This window comes from Malaya genurostris, chromosome 2, assembly GCF_030247185.1.
Source record: "Malaya genurostris strain Urasoe2022 chromosome 2, Malgen_1.1, whole genome shotgun sequence".
NCBI lineage: Eukaryota > Metazoa > Arthropoda > Insecta > Diptera > Culicidae > Malaya > Malaya genurostris.
The window spans coordinates 221,344,739-221,367,941 of record NC_080571.1 but is presented as its reverse complement, the minus strand read 5'-3'; the positions used below and the strand labels follow the sequence as shown (position 1 = coordinate 221,367,941).

The window sequence follows — 23,203 nt, the reverse complement described above, 5'->3', positions numbered from 1 at the left end:
ACGCTAAAAGTTGTTTTTGCGTTTGAGCCACAGACTAACAGACAGGACACTCAAATTAGATTCTTCAATCATTTTAACGGTCATTTCGAATATTCCTTTATTTGGGACAGTACTCACATGTGTCATGATGGCGCCACGTTACCCTATCAAAAACATCCTGTCTGTCATCTATACTGTGTTTATTTTTTCATTTACCAACAGAGTTGCCATTCATGCAGAATTACCTGTAATGTATTGATTTGTATACGTCCATGCGAATTTCATGCAGGATACAGATTTAATACATATTGCCAAAACTATATACAGAATTATGCCTACTTCTCATCCTCCAACGCAATACAAAATCGAACCTGTTTTGTTTCAATATTTACTTGCTTCTGGTCTGCCGCCACTTAATTTCGGGTGAAAACTACCAACACAAAAAAAATAGTCTAGATGAACAACGTTGAGTCAAAGAAATAGTTACCTTTCAACATCGCGAAAAAGTTAAATATATTATCAACGTAATCCAATAATTTATTGTGACGATTCATTTCCAAAAATTTTGATGAAATCAGGCATCCCTGCAAGCAGCTGATCGGTGTTGACAAACGATGGGAAACCAACTAGTAAAAAAACTTTTACGTAACACAAGGGGTGTACAGATAGTAAATAGTTCGCGCAGTACAATATAGGTGGAACTAGTGCATCACGAAAAATTATTTTTATAAGAATTTACTCATACTGTCATGTCTGTTAGTCTGTGTTTGAGCTTCTCGAAATAATGATATGACGAAAAACTTTTAAAATCCAATCTGAAAGTGAGAACTTAATCTGATTATTTTCACTTTCGTTCATTAGGTATAATGCAAGTTGCAATCTTTCTTCTTTTGAATTTTTGAAAGCATAAGCAATTACGCTACACTAGTTGTAAATAAAAGTAAGTATAAACAAATCTTTGTTAGGAGATAGAACATCTGTGTTTACTGTCCTTAACATATCCTTTTATATAAGTTTAATCCTCTTTTTAGAATTAACACACAACCATTATTTAATATATTTTAACTCGATCATTATTTAATCTGTACAAATCTGTACAGATCTGTACAATAATCTGTATTCTGCATATACAGAATCTTGGTCACAAATTTATCTGAAAAATCTGCAAAATGCAGATTAATCTGTATATGTGGCAACCCTGCGCAGAAGGTGCATTCTCTGTCGCTGCTGGTTGATGATTCCACTCCCACGACGTCTGCTTCCATCGAACGCACGAAAAGAAATGATCGATTTTCGACCACGGTTCCCCTTTTATACGCATTCAGTTGAAGATATGTGCCTGACTATCTCAAAAACGTCGTCCTTGCGCGAAAAACCCAAGCGAAAGTAAAAAGTTTTCCGCGTTGTTTTCAAATTTTAAGAAAACTTAATTTTTGAGTTGTTTGTGGTTATCGCACACTGTTCAAAATATTATCCTGAATTCCTGATCATATTTTTGATGAAATGGTGAAAGAATTATGTTGCTACCATTAATACAAGTCGAGATATTCGCGATTAAGTTCTGCCCATTCTTCCATATGGCTAATTTTGAAAAGGCGCCCCATAGTAAAGTAAGTCGTATTCACGACAAAAAATAACATCAATTTCTAAACTGAAGAATTGAGCAATTGATTATTCGGCAAACCAGATATAATGCTGCTTCCTGATGGTAGTGAAATATTAAAGCCTTTTGCAGTGTTTCATTAAATTAATTCCGCTTGAAGCTTTTCATTACGAAACTTTAATAACAAGCTTCACCGAGATTTTCAATATTTTCGTAAACAGAAACAATGAATATTATAGTGTTCTAGACACATTTACAAAATCTGAAAGCAAAACTAAATCGAGAAGAAAAATCATCGGACGAAATATTCAATTCTTAAAAGCATCCATTTTCTTACTATATATGCTGTTTGCTGATGTTACGCCAATGGTCAACTTCATGTCCTTACGTTTCCACAAAACGCTACGTTTCCATGGGTATCGCTAATTGTATCATTCGTAGTTACTTGACAAACAGAAAACAATTCGTATCGGTTTATAGTGTCCGTAGCAACTCTGCTACCACAGGATAGCAATTTAGAGCCATTGCTGTTCTTTTTATATATTGATGATTTTGGAAAATTACAGCGGAAAATAATTCCGCTGTTATTCGATGTGATCACTGCACTTTTGTCGTGAATACGACTACCTTTACTATGGAGCGTCTTTCCAAAATTTATGTGATAATAATATTTCTTGTTGTGTTTATCGTATCAACATAATTTTTGCTACTTGCAATCGCAAATATGATCATCAATTTATGGTAACATTTTGAGTTGTGTGGCATAATCACAAACAATTCAAAATTAAAGTTTTCTGAAATGTTTGGTATCATTGAGTATCAAAGAGGAAAACTCATGACTCGTGTTTGCCTTTCTGGTACCCGAGCCGACAGCTTTTATGTTGTAAGCGACATTACATCCTTGCGCTAGATTTTCAGTCATATTTTTAAAGCTCATAACTCAATGATCTGTAGAAATATTTATATATTCTAACTACCAATAAATTCGAAATTTTTCAATTTGAACATTGATTGTTTCAATATTACACTATAGAAAAACCTGTCTGATGTGACCCATGTTTCCGCCGGCCAATCAGAACGCGTTCTGAGGAAGAGAACAAAATATCTCGAAGTCGTTAGAGCTTCAAGGGAGCGCTTTTCAGTTGAGCTATCCGGAATTCGGAGTTTGAGAAATATTATAAGGCTTCATTATTTTTACGTTTCGTCTTTGACTCATCAGTGCAGAGCAGTTCAAATTGAACTGCTTAGTGCTAAACTCGGCAGTTCAATTTGAACCGCTAAGCAGACGTAAAGTTTCTGCTACTTACAGAACACTTTTTGTTTTGCAACGAAGTGCAATGTCTTTTCTGACGTGCCGAACGAAAACGTGTTTTCGACTATTTCTGGCCGATGCAGGTATGGTCATTCAGGGGTTAGCCAAATTTTGTGCTAGGGCACATAACCGTTTTCATTATTTTTACGTTTCGTCTTTGACTCATCAGTGCAGAGCAGTTCAAATTGAACTGCTTAGTGCTAAACTCGGCAGTTCAATTTGAACCGCTAAGCAGACGTAAAGTTTCTGCTACTTACAGAACACTTTTTGTTTTGCAACGAAGTGCAATGTCTTTTCTGACGTGCCGAACGAAAACGTGTTTTCGACTATTTCTGGCCGATGCAGGTATGGTCATTCAGGGGTTAGCCAAATTTTGTGCTAGGGCACATAACCGTTTTCATTATTTTTACGTTTCGTCTTTGACTCATCAGTGCAGAGCAGTTCAAATTGAACTGCTTAGTGCTAAACTCGGCAGTTCAATTTGAACCGCTAAGCAGACGTAAAGTTTCTGCTACTTACAGAACACTTTTTGTTTTGCAACGAAGTGCAATGTCTTTTCTGACGTGCCGAACGAAAACGTGTTTTCGACTATTTCTGGCCGATGCAGGTATGGTCATTTAGGGGTTAGCCAAATTTTGTGCTAGGGCACATAACCGTTTTCATTATTTTTACGTTTCGTCTTTGACTCATCAGTGCAGAGCAGTTCAAATGTAAGTAGCAGAAACTTTACGTCTGCTTAGCGGTTCTAATTGAACTGCCGAGTTTAGCACTAAGCAGTTCAATTTGAACTGCTCTGCACTGATGAGTCAAAGACGAAACGTAAAAATAATGAAAACGGTTATGTGCCCTAGCACAAAATTTGGCTAACCCCTAAATGATTATGAGGCTGTTGATCCCGTAGAATACACAAAGGTTACAAATCATTCGAGTTATTTTGTGGAAATTATGAATGTTAAAACCCGTTATAAGAGTTAGATTCTGGCGGTAAATGAGTTACGATGCGTTACTTTTAAGTAAGTTACGAAGTGTTATATACGTCGTTCATTTGTAAGTTATAGGTTTTACGAAGCGTTACATGTGTTACTTTTTTGTGATTCACAGGCGTTACGAAGCGTTACATGTGTTACTTTTTTGTAAGTTATAGGCGTTGCGAAGCGCTACAAGAGTTACATTTTTAAAAGGTAAAAGCGTTACGAGGCGTGACGTCCTTAACTTCTTTGTAAGTTTTGTGTGTTACGACGCGTTATTTGTGTTACTTTTTGTAAGTTATGGGTGTTAAAAAGCATTACAAGAGATTTGGAAATTTTAACATATTGAAAAGCCACTTGTTTGCAAAATCTATTGGAAATGTCAAAATTATGAAATGATTAGAAATAATCCTACAACGACATGGACTACACTGATCAAAATTAGCACGTTGACATATCTTATCGAAACGAAATCTTGCATCTAATTTTGAAGGAAAATGAGCATAAATATTATTGCAAGAAGATCCATAACTTTTATTCCCACAACTGAAACTTTTTCCTGTATCTTATGCACGGTAAAACTTGGAGGGAATCATTAGTTCTTTTCTGGATATGAGAATATTCAGTAAATTGAAATGTCAGATCCAACGGTTTCAATATTTTAAATGTTACCGACAGCCACGTACTCAAAACAAAAGCAGAAAAGAAAATAAATGTTTGCGAAATATTATGGGGCTGTTGATCATGTAGATAACACCGTGAGATAGAGGTTTTGAGCGTTACGTGATGGTCAAAACTCCACTGCTGATAATGCACGCAGCGGCAGGTCCCACGAAGCAGAACCGAGTCAAAACCACATAAAATGGAGGATGAAACCAGGGTAAAATAAATAACAATAATAATAATACATAAAATTGTACAGGACGACCGGAAAATGTGCGAGCATGCCTTAGTTAAGAAAGATTCTGCAGATGAGAAAGATATCCTGCCGCTAGATCCGCACATGTTTTTTTTAGAGCTAGAAAGACGAACGCAAGCGCACTTCGGGTACATGTTTGGCCGAATCCGTTATTATACGTCAGAGAACAGAATGATTACCCGACAATAGACTAAAGTCAGTACGAGTGTTTCAAAGCTGCTCAAGTGCCTCGAAGGGCGTCTCAATGGGACGGAAAGATCACAATGTCGTTTATTTGTTTCAGTGAATTGTCATCATTTAAAGTAGGAATGTAAATGATCTTATAATATACGGCATCAATTCTTGTGAATCGTTGTGCTATATAAATACTTTGAAGGTCTTAGCGACGTTATACAGAAATAACATGACAGTAAACGTAAAGAGGCACAGTTTCGGACACAGTCATAATTTTTTTTGAATACTCTATAATGACAGTTCCAATGGAAAAGTTTAAAGTGTCTGTTAAAAATACCGGTACAAGGTATACCGAGAATTAGGTACATAAGTAATCTTCAGCCCCTCCCGAAACCAAATCCTAGGTACGGGCCTGTCGAAATTCATTGTGAGTTCCAAATTCACTTATTAATTCCGGCTGGAATCAACTGTTTCATCATATTTAGAATCCAATCGGAAATCACAATGAGTTCCGAGTCAAATTTCGGACGAACTTACCGAGTGTACACTCCAAGAGCCATCTCAGTTCTGTCTAAATGCAGATCCCATCGTTCGTGACAATTCAAGGCCCTTTTCAGTCCCACAGATCATCATAAAGAATTATTTGAATTTTCTCCATTTCTTGCCAAAGATATCGGAATCTTTAAAATGGAAGTTGAAAAAAGTTTGCGTCACTAACACATTCAATTACGACGGGCAATGCTCACACGCAATGAGAAAACGAGAGTATTGATGTGGAACACATCTTTATACTGTCTTTCGAATCAACAATAAAATCTTTGAGCCTGCCTTTATATGCAGCCGGGATAGGGATGCCAAGTATTAAAAACATCACTGAGGTATTTTTTAGGCGGGGGATATGCACCGCGTAGAAAAACCGCGTAAAGAATGAAATGCATGAAACGTTCAGATCAACAAAATTTTTTTTTGAAAAAAAAATCGACTTTAGGATTTTTTTTATGCCAAATGTTTTAGAAATGCATGAAAAAGAAATTTCTCTTAACAATGAACGCTGACAGATTGTTTATTTACCATCGTCAGGAACGTTCTTCTGAATTTGGTTTAAAATTGGTTACAAATCGTATTTTAAGCTCTACCCCAGCTCAGGGTGCCGGAAATAGTAAACGCGTAGGCGTGAAAAACACATGAGGATCATTGTTACTTTCAGTTTCACATTCAATCAGATCTTATTTTCACGTATTTAGAAATTTGAAGTGAGCAATTAAAATAATTCTTATCGGTTTCACTATTCTTGAAACAAAGGATTTGTTTGAAATATGTAGTGAAATAAGCGCTATAATAATTTAATAAATTCAAAGTTTGTGAGGTTTTAATTGAGGTGCGACGAAAATTTGAAACATGAGCTCCATCTATCACCGTAAAAGCAAACGATCTAGCAGACACAAGTGATGCATGCTCTGAAATGAATGTGACAAATGGCTAGGATGGATGTCAACATATGTCATTCGAAAATATTATTTAACCTTAGCATGCAGATAGAATCAATCAACACAATCAAGACAAACACAACCATGGAACAAGATCCGTTACCTGAAGCAGGAAGGCTTTGTTTCGTTGTGCGAACACGCACAACTTTGCTGCTCCTGATATTCCAACGCGATGCCTGTCTGTTCGTCCTGCGGGTGAGCGATGTTTCGGCGGGAGTTGTGCTCCAATCGCAGCGAGATGGAACGGTCAAAATGCAAATTTCACGTTATCTCCGACCGATGCGGTATACCGTACCGTGTATACCGAAATGTTCGTTTAATCCTTTTCGGTTGAGCACACACTTTTCACCGTTGGCTAATCCAACGGGACTGCCTTGCTTGTGGGCACATTTTATCTCATTTCAGTTCACAATTACTTATCGATTGAAATAAAACACTTTTTTCTGACTGATTATGTCGCACTTATTGTAGATATAATTACTGAATAAATAAAAACGCGAATTTCGTGGTTAGAAATGTTTTCGATGGAGAGCTCGTATGTGATAATGTGACATATCTGTGATACAACATTGGATATATGTTCGACATTTTTTTCAAGGGATTGTCACACAAGACACAAACATAAACACCTGTTAATCCTTCCGTCCGAGTGGTTTGCTTTTATATGTGTCGTAAACGATTTCAGTTCGATTTACCAAGATTATCCGGCTCATCATTTATGGCGTTAACACAACTGCGGAGTTTTTTGGCATTTAATCAATTCGAATCGTTCGAATCTCGTTTTATGCCTTCATAGCAAATCTAGCTTACTACAAATCTGTATAAAAAGCGCAATCGATATAATTGCATCGTAAAGAGTATCATAAAGAAGTTTTTATAGTGCGTGCACAAAAAATGTCCTTGTAGAATGTTGATCTTTCGAAAGTTTCGGTTTTGTACGACTAATTCAATATGCGTCAAGAAGTTGGTGAAGTTGGTGGAGGAAAATCACATATGATCAAGATAAGACATGACATGATCTACGTCTGAAATCGTTGTTCTCCCGCCCTTTTTCAAATGGAGTACAATTGAATAAACTGCATCAGAATCAGATAAGAGAAATTCTTATGATACACTATTATCAATGCTAGAAAATCAAATTACTGAAAAAATTGTCAGTGCATAACTTAAGTTAAACCGTTTGAAGGCATCTTTTTCTTTTTTACTCATGTTGGGCAAAATTTATTAATTTCGCTAATTTACTCGCTCCTCCGTGCACTTTTGCTGATCACAACAGAAATGATTTCCTGCATCATTCATTTTCGAATTTACAAGAAGAAGGTTTTACATCAACAAATACACATTTCCCTATGGAATGTGAACGTTTATTGTGGAGATTTTTTCAGGAAATAGGGCAAAGCAGTAATATAATTAGGTATTTCAAAAATGCGTTCATTGAAAATATTGGACGTCACATTCCAAAAAACTCCCCCCCACCCCTTCCCCCTGTCACAAGGGTCACGTTTTATGAAACACCCCCCTCCCTCTTGCGGCGTGACGTCTTTTATGGACAGCCCCCAAGACTCACATGAATTTAATGCAAAATTGCATGCAATACTATGAACGCGGATTGAACACACAAAAGGGACGAAATTTGTCCATGTTCAATCCTTGATACAAGTAAGGGTTGTTCGTGTGATAATCTGAACACCCCCCTAAATACTTATATCCCTTGAAATATTTCATCAAGGGACGAAATAATTCACAGGCTGATAAACGTATGTCTGTTAATTGTGTAAAATCAAGTTTTGGTGATACTACAAGCTTTTAGATCGAAGATGCCGTCTAAAGAAGAGCAGAAGCGAAAAGTGATTATGTGCGGTAGCAATGAAATCCGGATCAGAAAGATGGGAAGGTGGAGCAAATATTTCAGAAGAGACCAGATCTTTCAGTACGTACTGTGGCTAGAGAAAAAAAATGTCACCAGCTTTGGTGCATACTTTCAACCACCGCAAGGAATAAATCGTTCAAGGTGAAAACTGTAACGAAAAGTAAAGTCTTGCCATTATATTCCTTTGGTGGAATTTGGCCTTTCTGGTTCAACAGACTTCGCAGCCGTTTCTACAGCGTACAGAATCATTGAATGGCTAGTACTGCAATCCTCTGATACTATGAATCCTTCCAGGTCGGGACTGGAACATATGACAACTGACTTGTAAGCCAGTGCCCTATGAATTGAACCACCAGCCCGGGTCAGCAAACTGCGACGAATCGTACCGATAAAAAGAATGTGACGGCTAAAACACGGGCTCACAAGTTGTATCGCGAATATTTGAAAAAGATTTCCTACGTGATACTTATGTGCTGGAAAACTTTAGACAGCTTCCCGGAATGTCGTTTTCATACTACCATGCGACGGAACGGCGTATTTCAGGATAAAGAAAAAGTTTCCAAAAAATATTTGGTTTGGCTGGTAATATGCAGCTGTGGTTAAGCAAACCAGAGCTTTATCACTACCGGAAAGGTAAAAAGAAAGAAGCGATTAATACCATTCCCTTCTATTCTGGCCTGTTTGGCATCTTGTCAATGTTTTGGAATGGTGTAAAGCGAATGGATTCCATGTTGTACCGAAAGAGGCAAATCCACCTAACTTCCCGGAGTTGCGACGACGACTAACTGTAATTAGTTTGAGGATGACTAAAGACTGTCCCATAAAGTATGGACGCAACCAAAAACCGCTGCCATTTCGCAATGGTTCAGAATCTGTCAATTTATGGCTTCTCTAATCACTTGTGCAGTTGTTTATTCGTTTTCATTAGTTTGTTTCGAAATGCGTGGACTTTCAACAGAACAAAGTCGAAAAATTGTGTACAAATGGTGCATAGAACGCGGACTGTCACTGAGAAAGATAGCAAAAATGGAAGGAGTAAGTGAAAAAGCCGTGCGAAATGCAATCAGGTAGTTCGGTGAGGATAACGGATGGATAAACCGAAAACGGGCCGAAAAAAAGGTCCTCCTAACCCTCAGTTGGATAAACGTATACTGAAGGCGTTCGAGCAAAAGAAGGAGGTTTCAGTTCGGGATGTGACCAAAAAAGTGGGCACTTCGAAGTCAAATGTTCTTCGTGCTAAAGAACGTTTGAATCTTCGAACCTATAAGAATCAGAAACAACCAAAACGTAGTCCGAAACAAGAAGCATCGATCAGGCCGAGGGATCGAAAGCTGTACAATACGATGCTTGTTGGAAATTTGAACTGCATAATCATGGACGACGAAACCTACGTGAAACTCGATTACAAATCCTTGCCGGGACAACAATATTATACGGTGAGAGAAGGGCAAGTGTTAAACCAGTCCGAGACATCGATTGAAGTCGAAAAATTTGGTAAGAAAGCTATGGTCTGGCAAGCAATTTGTAGCTGGGGTAAGATTTCGAGACCCTTCATCACCACTGCTTCAATGAACAGCGAAATATACATCAAGGAATGTTTACAAAAACGACTTCTACCCATGATTCGAAACCACAAGGATCCTGTTGTCTTCTGGCTAGATCTTTCTTCTTCCCACTACTCGAAATCAATGGTAGAATGATATACTACCAAAAATGTCACTTTCGTCCCAAAAGACATGAATCCACCAAATTGCTCACAACTTCGACCAATTGAGGAATTTGGGGCATTAACGAAGGCATATCTTAGGAAACATGTCTCGGCAGCCGAAACCATTCAACAGTTCGAAAAAGATTGGAAAAAAGTGTCAAAACTTGTCGCCAAGAAGTCTGTACAGAATTTCATGAGGAACGTTCGCAAGAAGGTGCGCCAGCTAGTCTACAATGGCTAAGTAGCGAATGTTGAGAATAATATTCTGTTGTTGTAGTCTAATATTATCAGTATATCGAATAAAATTTGAATATCTAACACTTTTATTCACAGCGAAATCGAAGTGCGTCCATACTCTCTGGGACAGTCTTTAATCATGCACAATTGAATGAATAAAAAGTGCATCTTGGATTGAACCTAAAGCAAATATTTAATCTGTCTAGATTTTGTCGCGAACAATAACATTTTAATACGCTTCGTTTTGTAAACATTGTAATTGGTAATTATAAGATATTCTTTATTTCTTCAAATTTACATCTGCAATCTAGTTTGCTATGCGGTTTTATTTCGCTTTTGAGTGTTTTGCAACTGGTAGCTTCCAATCCATTAAATTATTTTTGGTTAACCTCATTTTTCAATCAAAATACGAATGTTCTCTAATCTGTCTACTAGTTCTGCCATTGAGACCTCCTGAGGATATGAGAAATCTTTGGTTTTCTCAGTGTTTTCAATATTTATGCTTCATTAAATGAGTTGATGTTTAGTTTGTGAATTGATTTTAAATTTTTAAAGTTTTTGTGTAGGACTAGATAAGAATTTTTTTCAGTATTTTTATTCTAATCTTTGACTGATTTTGTGAAAGTCACTAGTACAACACTTCTTTTTTATAGGATTTGTCGTTTGACGACAAGAACAACTTGGAAAAATGGTTGAAAAAGTTAGTTTTTCCATTTTTAAAATACAAAATAGGTTGATCAATTTTAGAAGAAAAAAAAACAAAGTATGCAATGTGGCTTTTTGTGACGAAGTCTACATGTTCAGAAAGTTTCATTCAAATCTGAGCGAGTATTGCCAACTGCGAATATGATTTGGTGCAAAATTCGACATAGGAATGAGAATACTGTTCCCCCGAGAAAATAAATTCAAAACTATGGAGAAAAACGATTTTCGTGTGTTGATTGAAATTGAAGCACTGTTTTTTATCATTCTTATATAGAAAACTTATGCAACCGTTTGAAAATTCAAACAGTAAAATTTGGCTTGGGAGACAAAGTGTCATATAATATCCGATTCAGTTTGTTGAATTAAGCAAATGAAAGAGTTGTTGGTCCCATTGGCTACAATTGAATTTCATTCGGATCCGACTACGGTTCAGGAGCTGCAGAGTGTGCTTCAAATCTCATCCCGTCGTTTAGAGCAACGATGCAACAAAACGATTAAATTCTTCTAAATGTGCCTCACAAATGTTTTTAAATTGAAAGTGCTGTGCTTCAATTTGAAAACATAAACTTTCTTGACTTCATTCAATATTATCTTTTTGAAGAACCTCTTTGCAATATCTATGAAAACTTGTGTCGTGTGAGAAAATCATTTCGGATTAAAACATAAAAACTTAAATTTATGCTCTTGATTTAAATTCGTTCAGATTGATTCAAGTAGTACCCAGCGCATACGTTACAAATACGACAACGTAACCAAAAGTATTCACAATTATACATTTAAACTTTGATCTGTCGGTTAAGTTACTTATACGATTATATCTCCGGAACCGGAAGTTACAGCCACTTGATTAGTGTACCCTATTTGATCTTCGAAATTCAATAGTAGCTTTCAAACAATCCTGAGTTTGTTGAAATCTGTTCAGCTATCTCCGAAAAAAGTGAGCGCGTAGAAAGGTTGTTAAAAAGAACACACACCGGCATTGCTCGATCTTATAAAGCTGAGTCGAATGGTATATGACACTATGGGTCTCCGGAGATCCGATTAAATGTTGGTTTCTCTAGCAAATCTATATCCTTTCAATAGAGAAAGGCAAGAAATAGTGGGCTAATAATGAATTGGTTTGATAAACATTATCCGGGCAGGGTTGCCAAGTATACAGATAAGTCTATACTTTGAAGTTTTTTGGAGTAAATTTGTGACCAAGATTCTGTATATACAGATTGCTGCTTTTCTGTCAGAATGAAGATTTTTAAAATGCGAATCGAGAGTTCAATAATAAACAAGTGTAAAAAATGATGGTTTCTTTAGAGGATAAAAAATTACATAACCATAATGAGGGTTTTTATGTTCACTTTTTTTGCAAGTATTATAGCGTAATTCTGCTAAGTCGAAGGACTTGGTCTTATTATAAGGCAAATAGTAAAAAAAGGAGATTGCAGTTGTATTATAATAAACGAAAGTGGCATTAAACGATAGCAAGTGATCATTTTCAGATTGAATTTTCAGCAATGTTTCATAATTATATCAGAATTCCAACAAACTCATACGCAAAAACCTCATACTAATGTGTTTTCAACTACAACAGTATAAAACTCAGGTAAAGACAAATTCCGGTTCCTTGAAATTCGGACTGTAATGACTCCCTCAACTCGAAACCAATCCACCATCTTTGAATTTAAAAGTGGTCGCATAAACGACGATAATGCACCTCGCTTCGGTCTTCCAAATGAGGCATGGAGAATCGAAAAGTGATGATAGCTAACAACTTAATAATTTCAAAAGCAAGTGTATTTAAAATTTAGCATGAGTGCAAAGTGCAAATTGGTTTCTGCGTTTTATTACATCATCACGTTATCAAAAAAATATTCATCGTTACCATGGCTAACTTCCATGAATTGAAACTTGAATTGCTACCGTATCCACTGTATTCGTCAGCTTAAGCCCCCAGCGATTATTTTACTGTTATTTGATTTCAAAAAGAAGCATGCTGTAAAGAGATTTTCACCGAACCAAGAGATCATCGCAGAAACTGTGGTGTGAAATCGTGGCATGAAAGTGTTGTAGACATTTTGGCATCCCCTTCATACAATTTTATTGCTTTTCAATATATAAAACAAAGTCGAAAAATGTATGTACGGGCATGAATCAAGAATGGCTGCACGGATTTATACAATTCTTTTTTTATGCAATCCGCCTCGACTACAATAAAGCATATATGGAATAAGGAAAATCCATCGGGATAATAAAAAAAATCTAGAAAATTGTTTGGTATGGAATTGGGAATTTTCCACTCAATGCATGCTAGATCTTCAATGTATATGTTATTTGGCGCGTATCGAGTTGTGAAATGCTTGCCCGCTGAAGATGCAAAATATGAACACTAGGTCATTAAGAGCTGAGGCCAGTAGGTCGCGTATAGCCACGTGCCTCGCTCTGCGTATTACATTTCTCTCCATGCTCTCTCGCAAATGTGCAATATGATTCTCGATGGGCCGGGTGGCCAAGAATGTTTTGATATTTTCGGTTACAAGTTTGACTACATCACATAAAATCCAATAAAACTACCGCTTGTTTGGCAGTCTTTCTGAGCCGATTTTATTTCTTTCCCATTTTTCGTTACGTTACCAGGAAACTGGAGCAGAAAAAATGGCGCGTACATAGAAATCGACTTACTTTCCCAAAAATAACATTCACTTCGTTTTTATCGCGACAACATCTATGTTATAATGCACTAATCGCATCTAAATTATGCCTAACTTGGTATGGGCACCTCATGAACAGCATACATATTTTCTAAGTCATTTATCGGTATGAAGTTATAGAAAGCCTTTGTTGACACACGAAAAAAATGTACGGACTTTTACAGATAAATTTATTGATATCAGAAAGGTAACGTGTATAGGTTCACAACGATTTTTTTCCACGTAATAGAATCCATCAGAAAATTAAGTCGTGTTAAATGCGCTGGAGCTGAGGAAGACTTTCAATACATGTTTCACTCATTTTTCCAGCATGAGCTCAATATGAAATCGATGAAAATACCTTATGATCAAAAAAGAACCGGAATTTTCATTTTAAAATTCCCGCGCTTGTCCAATCGGTAAACTTTTATTCTCTCAACGTTGGCAACACTTTTATACACATTCTGTCAAATTTTAACGCATATCGTACAATTAGTTTTTGTTTGGCGTCTATACAAAGAAGTTGAAAAATTTTCGTGTGGCGATTTTTATAATGGATGAAAATTTAGAACAACGTGCGTGCATAAAATTTTGTGTTGCAAATGGATTTAAGTGTTCCGAAACGTTGAATATGTTTTAAAGGCCCTTTGGTGAATTGTATCTAGGAAAAACACAAGCATACGAGTGGTATAAACGCTTCAAAGGTGGTCGTACAAGCTTGGATCAAAGTTGGTCCAAAATCAAAGTTATGCTGACTGTTTTTTACGATATTCGTGGTGTGGTGCACTATGAATTCCTTCCGGACGGTCAAACGGTTAATAAGGAATATTATTTGGTCGTTATGCGTCGTTTGCGTGAGGTCATTCGCAAAAAAGGCCAGACTTATGGAAGGAAAACTCATGGATTTTACACCACGATAATGCGCCGGCTCACACAGCGTTGGCTGTGTCGCAGTTTTTGGCCAAAAACTCAACCAATATCATCAACCAAGCACCGTACTCTCCAGATATGGCCCCGTGTGACTTTTTCCTCTTCCCACACTCAAATTACCATTGCGGGGAGTGCGTTTTGAGACCATAGAGACCATAAAAGAGAATTCGCTGCGTGAACTAAAGGCCATACCTTCGGCGGCCTATAAAACTTGTATGGAAAATTGGATCAAGCGTTGGTATGCATGTATTGCCGCAGGAGGAGAGTACTTTGAAGGCGATAATAAGGAAATTTATTAAAAATTGAAATTTTGCGTTTTTTAGTAAAATTCAGGTTCTTTTTTATCATAAGGTATAGTTGCTGAGCTGGGAATTACATTGTTACGATTTCGTAAGTTCTTATCACTGCAATTCGCTTAAATGTCGTTCGGGGTCATAAAGATGTAAAATTCTCACTCAACTGAATTTGAACATGTCCAAACAAAATGATTCCACATAACATATTGACTTCAAAACAATGTATTGATATGAATATTTTAGAAGATCGTAGAATAAACTCAACGCACAATAGAAAACATAAATAATATTTCACATAACTACTCCGCATCCCACTTGATGATTAGGACATCAGTCATTTACTGCGAATCCATCGATTATGTCAACAATTTTTATGGCTTTATGTGTGTATGTGATAGTTCTTGAGATTATTTAGATACACTCGATTAAAACACTGAATTCAATTATTAAATGTTATGAACTTGGATTTCAACGCGAATAACTCAGTTCCTTTGATAATTCTGCAATCTGAATATCGTTTAAATTCGAGAGAACTAATTATTGAAAGAAATAATTAGAACTCAGATATGAGTTTTGGGAGGAACAAAGTTCTCCGGGAGAGCTAGTTGAGAAATAAAATCCAAATTTGGGAAAAAGGTGTTACTTTATTTGCCTGACAGGGGCCTTTGTTACCGGCGTGTTAAACAGGTTCTGTTTAGATATCTGATTCAAAAGTAGCACAGAATATTCATATGAATGAAAATAAATGCCTTTCAATTACGGTTCCTCCTCCCAAAAATCACAAAAATCATACAAAAAGAGCGTTTCTTGCTTTTCTAACCTTCGAATCCGGAAAACACCATCAGATACCCCGGATCATTTTGTCGGATTTGCTAGGAATCCTTCCTAATGGGGCATTTGACCGCCGTTTCGAGAAATGAATTCATTAACTGAACGAGGATGAGCACAAGGAAGGATGAATAATTAAACTTTTTTTTGTACATCAAAGTATCCTAAATTTTTAATTTTTTCATATCCATTTTTTAAATTTTTCATATTCAAGTTATGGAGACGATGAGCAGTTGAACCGATAGAAAAATGTTATGGTTACTCTTCAACTATAATTCAACTGTACACGGGTGGCATTTGCGCTCAAGGAAAACGAAACTCAACGTGCTTCCGACGGCAGGATACATCGTAGAGAAGATTCGTGTACACATGAATTCACCCGTACGGAATCCTGCGAAGGAAAACATTTATATCATTGAGTTGAGTAGTTGAGTGACACTCAAAAGGAAATTGGAAAAATTTTTGTTTCACCCAGCCCGGACACAGTCCCGGATGGCCGAGGTCGATTTTTCAATTCTGTTCAGACATGGAATTTCATAACAATGAATTTCACTATGTGGAAAGCGAATTCGTTGTTTGTTTGCTTCAAAAAAAGATTTTAAATAAAAACATTTCGATGAAATACCTTTTCATTGTCAAACTGACCAACTGTTCATTTCTGACAAGGAATTGTTTATCGTGCAGAAATATTTGAGCTCCATGTAGGGATTTGAGAGTTATTCATCACAATATAAAGCAATGTGAAAACGACATGAATGAATATTGTTTATTATGTGGGATAAAGGATATTAGGGTCTGATTCCACCGAAATTGAACTCCGTGGGCGAAAAAATATTCAACTGCGCTATTCCGCTTGGAATTTCTGTTTTAAATGAATATGTTCATTTTCACCGTGATCGATGAATCTCCCAACAAGACAGTTACAGTCCAGGATAATGGAAAACTTTTCAATTTATGTACTCTGTCGTGTTTTGGCCGCGTAAAGTTCAAGCAAAGTAAACCAATCAAACGGAACTGGCTTCCGTCCATGATTGGAATTTCCGAGCAGAGTGCGTTTTTTTTCTTCTGGTTCGGAAATGATGAATATTTTGATGGAAAATAAAAAGGAATTTCCATTTCCGGTATTTCCTGCCGTAAAGTTTGCGGTTTGTTGAGCAGCTGTGTGGAAGCTGAAACCAAGTTATAATTTAATGACTACCGCAACTACTCGATTATAGAATACATTTTTTTCCGCCCGCTTTCGACACGTTCGACGCTCTACGCTCTCGAATCATGGGCTTGGTGGCTTTGTCACCGTAGGCGGTGTGTTTCCTCGGGTCGGAAACTATAAGCTCGTCTGGCCATGCACTTGCATTATTCCTCCACAGCACGGTGCCTATGCGATATTAATGCTGCACCATAAATCTCTTTGAAATATATACGAATTTTTGGGCACCATGGCACTCCACTTCCGACGAGAGTGGGACCGGCAGGGCCGTGTTTGTCTGTCAGAACCGAGCCACCGACCGAACCATTTCGCGGTATTGCCTGAATGCACCCAACGCCAGGCAGCACGGCGGCTGGCAGTGAAATCGAGACAACGTGTGCAAATTCATCACCCGGGCAAATGCAGCATCGCATCGCACTGTGGTAAAGGGAATGAAGTAATTTTGGCCGAATAATTGAACTTACTATGGAATATGAAAAAGTATTTAAACTTGAAAATTTCAAAATTTTAGTCGCTAACAAAATTAACAACGTCGTTTTTGGTATCGTAATCCAGCACATACGATATTTTCAAAATATGTTAACGTACTTTTTTTTGCCTTTCTCATATACGGATTTTTTTCTAGGAGGTTTGTTTTTGCCTTTCTCTATAGAAAGGTATTAGAATTGCTGGAAAAACCGACTTTCGAACGGAGCCTCGGAGACCCATAGTGTTATATACCATTCAACTTAGTTCGTCGAGATAGGAAAATGTGTGTGTGTGTATCTGTGTGTGTGTGTGTGTGTGTGTGTGTGTGTGTGTGTGTGTGTGTGTGTGTGTGTGTGTGTGTGTGTGTGTGTGTGTGTGTGTGTGTGTGTGTGTGTGTGTGTGTGTGTGTGTGTGTGTGTGTGTGTGTGTGTGTGTGTGTGTGTGTGTGTGTGTGTGTGTGTGTGTGTATGTATGTATGTATGTGTGTGTATGTGTGTGCACTTTTCGAAGATATTTGAACGCGCTCAATTTTCTCAGATGGCTGAACCGATTTGAACAAACTTGGGCTCGTTTGAAAGCTAATGTTGGGCCATTGATCAAGTTCGAAAATCAAATGGTTGTGACTTTTGGTTCCAGATATATGATGGTATAAGTGACGTAACCGACAAGGGTGCCAAAATTTTGGGATCACCTCTATTTTCGTTAAGTTCTAGTGCTCAAAAGTTTGAGCACCTCGAAAAAAGCCTTCATGCAAAATTTGACCTAAATCGGACATGCTTAAGGGGTGCTGCCCGGTGGTAAAGGTTTGACAATTTTCGATCTTGAAAAAGCACCATAGGGGGGAGTACATGAAATTTCCAAAATCAAAAATTTTTTGTGATGCCGAAACTCTTAAAACTGCATGAAACATCGAAATTTAGTGTCATCTCAAAAGAATTTTTTTTTTAAATCAACTTTTTCATATTTTTTCTAAGTCCCAAAAAGTCGACTTTTTCAAAAAAAATTTTTTGTACTCCCCCCTATGGTGATTTTTTAAGATATATGAAAATTCCACTAAGTGGACTAAGAAGGCTGTTTTTTAGATTAGCATCACTGACTACAAATAGGCAACGCAAATGTCAAGCACTGCTGCTGGCTGTGTGACATAAACACTGATGCATGTATTTGTGAACTACTTGAATCAATTTGTGTCAAAATTAGTATTATTAATAGTAATTAGGTTAACTCCAGAACAACGATTCCAAATCGTGGAAATTTATTTTCAAAATCAGTGTTCAATTAAAGCTGTTCATAGAGCACTTCGTGTATTTTTAGTGGACATAATCGTCCGTCTGGGACCACCATAAAAAAACGTTATTAGCAATGATAATTCACACGCCGCTCAAAAATTACCGATGCATCCCGATAAAGGTACTGTTTGGTGCGGTCTATGGGCTGGTGGAATCATCGGTCCTTTTTTTTCAAGTTTAGAAATGTCGACGCGTTACCGTGAATGAAAATCGATACAAAACCATGATTAATAAATTATTGTTGGCAAATCTTCAAGGTATGGATGTGGTTTCGACAGGATGGTGCCACTTGTCATGCTGCTGCCGAAACAATCAAATAATTGAACTCATTGTCAATGTAACCAACTGCCATGTTATCACATTTCATCGGATTCTACGTCCCATTATATTCGACTATAACATTGATGGAACAAATTCATCTAGAGTGACTCAGGTGTGTGATCTTGGTGTACAACTGGATGCCAAATTGACGTTCGATGTCCAACGGTCGCTAGTTATTTCGAAAGCTTCCCGTCAGCTGGGATTCATCCCTAAAATTACTAAAGACTTCAAAGATCCGCTTTGCTTGAAGGCTTTATATTGCTCACTCGTCCGCCCGATTCTGGAAAATGCTTCAGTAATCTGGTGTCCGTATCAAATATCATGGAGCCTTAGACTTGAACGTGTTCAGAAACGTTTTGTTCGCATGGCATTACGACATTTGCCTTGGAGAGATCCTGTAAACTTGCCACCATACCCGGACCGATGCCAATTATTGGGAATCGATACTTTACAGTGCCGAAGGAAAATTCAACAAGCATTGATCATTGCGAAATTAATAAACGGGGAGATCGATGCTCCAGAATTGCGTAGCAAAATTAGTTTTCGAGTACCAAGCAGATCATTGCGATATACGATTCTACTTCAAAACGGATTCCACAGGACTTTATTTGAAAGTAACGACCCTATAACTGCGTGCACACTAGATTTTTCTTCTGTTGAAACAATTTCTGAGTTTGATGAACCTTCCCGTCGCTTCGCAGAAAGAATGAAACGAACTATATTATAAGGACTGTTTTTTTTCTATGTGTTAATTTATTTCATTTAACGCATTGTAATTACTTTTTGTTTTGTGTTTTTTTGTTTAAAAGATAGTGGTTTTTGCGCCTGTCTGAGAATGGCATGAAATTTGTTCAACTCATATAGGCTTATTCCCACTCTGTCGGTTCATTTAAACATATGTCCGATGAACTCAATAAGAAATAAATAAATAAATAAATAAATAAATAAATAAACATTCCAATGACAACATTATTTCAAGAAATGGACCGGTGAACTTTCCTCCGCGTTCGTGTGATTTGACGCCACTTGATTATTTTTAGTGAGAATACGTAAACTCATTGGTTTATGTAGATAAACCAGCAACGATTGATGCTTTGGAAAACAAAATTCAACGTGTCATTGCTGAAATACGCTCTCAAGTGCTTGAAAAAGTCGTCAAAAATTGGACCTCCAGAATGACCTTTTGTGAAAAATAGTCGTGGTGGCCATATGACCGAAATCATATTCAATGTTAATCATTGTTAAATGCCAAGAAATTATCTACGAAATAAAAAAAAATTGGCCATTTCATAATTCGGCATGTGTTTTACTTAATTTTCAAATTAGCAAGCTTTTGAAAACACACCCTTTAGAGAGGCTATGCAATCACTGTGAAAGCCGACTTTTGAACCGAGGACCTGAGGGTCGATTGTCATATACCATTCGACTCAGCTCGTCGAAGACGCAAATTGTCTGTGTGTGTATGTGTAAAATATATGCACCTCTTTTTCTCGGAGATGGCTGAACCGATTTTCATACCTTCTCATAGAACGCTATTGAATTTTATCTGGATCCGACTCCCAATTCCAGAGTTACAGGGTGATAAGTGCAAAAATTGCAAAAAAATAAGTACTCCATGTTCTTGTTCAGAAGGCTGACACTTAGATTTGAATGGAAGGTCTCGTATTCGTATACTCGTATAACAAAACTGGCTTTTATGTGGATTTTACTTCCGGTTACAAGGTGATGGGTAGAAAAACTTTTCATTTCAACTTCTATGCTAGCATATAAAATTTATGTTTTGTATCTCCTGTTAGTTATTTCCCAAAAATGATGTAGAAGATATCAGTTATTGGCTTCCGGGAGTACCGGAAATGGTAGTAAAAAATTGCTGTTGAATTTCATCCGGACCCTACTCCCGGTTCCAGATCTACAGGGTGAATTGTGTTCAAAAGTTCTATCTATTATGTATCAGGTGTACAACTTTGCTTCCGCCGTTTTCCGATAGGTGGCTGTACCGGCTGAGGCTGGTTAAAATACATAGATGATAATGCCTTTAAAGTGAGTGTGTGCAGTGCTTAACGAATTGTCATCGCCGTTTCAGTGACAGTTGTTCTTGTGTTCGTATTATTCACGCTCGAAAATGTCTGTTTATGTGCCTAATTCTCGCCATTTGCGGGAAGTTTTACTTTTCTGTTAAAAGAACGTGTCGGGAGTGGTTTCAACGTTTTAAAAATGGTGATTTCGATGTCGAAGACAAACATGATGGTGGAAGAGAAAAAACCTTCAAAGATGAATAACAATTCACTACGAGCTCTTAAAACCGGGTGAAACCATCACAGGAGATCGCTACCGAACGCAACTGATGCGCCTTAGTCGCGCGCTAAAAGAAAAGCGGCCACAGTATCGAGAGCGACATGGCAAAGTCATCCTCCAACACGACAATGCTCGGCCTCACGTCGCAAAAGTGGTCAAAAAGTACCTGGAAACGCTGAAATGGGAAGTCTTGCCCCACCCGCCGTTTTCCCCAGATGTCACCCCTTCTGACTTCCACCTATTCCGTTCGATGGCACACGGCTTGGCAGATCAACATTTTCAATCCTTCGAAGAGTTGAAAAAATGGATTGTTTCATGGATAGCATCACAAAAGGACTCCTTTTTTCGAGCCGGGATCCGAAAATTTTCGGCAAGATGGGAGAAAGTTGTCGCTAGCGACGGACAATACTTTGAATAATACATCTATTTATTTATTTCGTCAAGCAAATGTAGACTACATATAAATTGTTTACAATGTTCACTTACATACTACGCATTATTTCTACGACAAAGCTGAGATTTGATTTGATTTTTTGACATAGTAAGGTCAAGATGTTCGCAGTATTGATTGTAATGGCGCATTATTCGATTGACTGGACTGTATTTTGCATAATTTGTTCTAGTGTTTCTTTCTAAAAATAATTTCCTGGTTCGTAATTGACGGCTAGGTGTATAAAAATTTAGTTGCGATAATAAAGAAGGTGATTGAATGCGTTGAGAAATAATGTCGCTGATAAAATAAAGCATTGCAAGGTCGCGGCGTTCTTTAAGTGTTTGTATATTGATGAGCATGCAGCGTGCTTCATATGATGGTAGAGGAAATGCTGTCCAGTTTAATTTACGAAGTGCATATAAAAGAAATTGTTTTTGAATAGATTCGATGCGTTCTTCGTGAATAATATTATATGGATTCCATACTAGGCTGCAATATTCCAAAATAGGTCTGACATATGTAGTGTATAATAATTTTATTGTGTATGGGTCCTGAAAGTTATGACTGAAGCGTTTAATAAAGCCCAGCATGCTATTTGCTTTATTGATTATGGTATTGTAGTGTTCCACAAAAGTGAGCTTGGAGTCTAAGATTACGCCTAAATCTCTTACAATTTTACATTTTTCTACAAGCTGATTTCCTAGATGTATGTTTGTGGGTATAGTTTCATTTTTCCTACTGAAAGTTATTGAGTTACATTTTTTTACATTGAGTTGGAGTAGACTTTTGCAGCACCAAATGTGGAATAGATTGATTTCGTTCTGGAATATTACAGCGTCGTTGATATTTTTAATTTCCATGAAGAGTTTCATGTCGTCTGCATATATAAGCACTTTCAGATTTTTGAGTATGAAGGAAATGTCGTTTATATGTAAAATGAAAAGGAGAGGCCCTAAGTGAGAACCCTGAGGTACGCCAGATGTTACATTAATTGGTTCAGACAGAATGTTTTGGAAGCGGACTACCTGTACACGATTCGTTAAGTATGATTTGAGCCATTCCAGAAGAGTATGTTTTATGCCATATTTTTGTAGTTTGTGTAGAAGTAAAGGTATGTCAATACGGTCGAAGGCTTTGCTAAAGTCAGTGTAAAGAGTTTCTACGTAGTTGCCGGCGTCCATTGCATTCAGAGTGAATGTCATAAATTCTACAAGATTTGTTGTAGTTGAGCGGCCTTTAAAAAAGCCATGTTGTTTGTTTGTTATTACATTTTTAAGTTGATGAAAAAGTTTTTCGTTTACAATTTTTTCAAATAATTTTGGAATGCATGAGATAATGGCTATTCCACGGTAGTTCCGAATGTTAGATTTTGCACCAGATTTAAATATTGGTACAAGAAAGGAAGATTTCCATGCTTTGGGAAAAGTACATTTATTAAGTGATAAGTTAAAAATTAGTTGTAGTGGTAGTGTAAGTTCTTCAGCAAGATTTTT

General features: G+C 37.1%; 1 protein-coding gene across 9 annotated transcripts in view; it reads right to left on the bottom strand.

Annotated features, from left to right (window-relative positions):
• The window catches only part of LOC131427694 (protein rolling stone), a 233,170-nt gene that overhangs the window by 169,093 nt on the left and 40,874 nt on the right, over window positions 1-23,203 (bottom strand). For 4 of the 9 annotated variants that reach the window (XM_058591120.1, XM_058591129.1, XM_058591123.1 and 1 more), the window contains exon 2: window positions 6,546-6,922. The exons of 3 other annotated variants lie outside the window; for them this stretch is intronic. The gene's annotated coding sequence lies outside the window, so the exon portion shown is untranslated. Of the gene's footprint in view, window positions 1-6,545; window positions 6,923-7,071; window positions 7,260-23,203 lie in introns of all 9 variants that reach the window. 2 more of the 9 variants (XM_058591121.1, XM_058591124.1) reach the window with 2 other exon arrangements.